We start from the raw sequence: 762 nt of genomic DNA on the forward strand, positions 1-762 counted from the left end.
TCAGCTGCAGAATGTTAGAAGTAGCTCTTAAGCAAGGCTTACTTTGAATCCATTAGCTTCACAAACCTAAGTCAGTTGGATCAATAAGTACTTGAAAAAGCCATCACCTTTGGACCTAGCTATAAATTATTGAAAGTATGATCAAATTCCAAATGAAAAAGACTTAAAATTGTCATTGACAAAAAAAATTGCAAATGTGAGCAATCAATTGAACATATAATGTTTTCCCTATTCACAGAATTTTAGGGAAATAATAGCATTGTTAGGAACAATAAGGATTCCTTGCTCCAAGTAGGCACCCATGGATATAAGCCTGTATAAAGATTGCATCATTAACTACTTAAATTTAGAAGATACTACATGCTTCAGCAGCACGTATTCCCAAACTACACTACAGAGATTAACATGGCAATTGCACAAGAATGATATGAAAATTTGTGAAGTATTCCATATTTTTCATTCTTCAGATGCAAGAAATGAAAAACAGTTATTAAAAATTTGATTACAAAATAACAAATGTAACAACAAATGTAATTCCTTTTAATTAAATTTAGATTGGCATTAGTGTATTAAATCTTCACCTCAGAAAGGCGTTTACATAGCATAAACTTTACAAAACTTTTGAAATTAGACAAAATTGTCATTTTATCCCAAACAAAATTAATATTAGGACCTAGGAAAAAAAGGAATATAAAACTTTCTATATGGAATACAATCTGAAAGGACACATTAATGAACCTATATATTATAAAATAATATAGA

The 762-nt window shown here is 29.3% G+C and overlaps 1 pseudogene; it reads left to right on the plus strand.

Annotated features, from left to right (window-relative positions):
- The first annotated feature begins 360 nt into the window (after positions 1-360).
- Positions 361-457, plus strand: LOC122118537 (annotated as a pseudogene).
- The last annotated feature ends 305 nt before the right edge of the window (positions 458-762 follow it).

Source organism: Dipodomys spectabilis, unplaced genomic scaffold (assembly GCF_019054845.1).
Source record: "Dipodomys spectabilis isolate Male_0828 unplaced genomic scaffold, ASM1905484v1 ptg000154l, whole genome shotgun sequence".
Lineage (NCBI taxonomy): Eukaryota > Metazoa > Chordata > Mammalia > Rodentia > Heteromyidae > Dipodomys > Dipodomys spectabilis.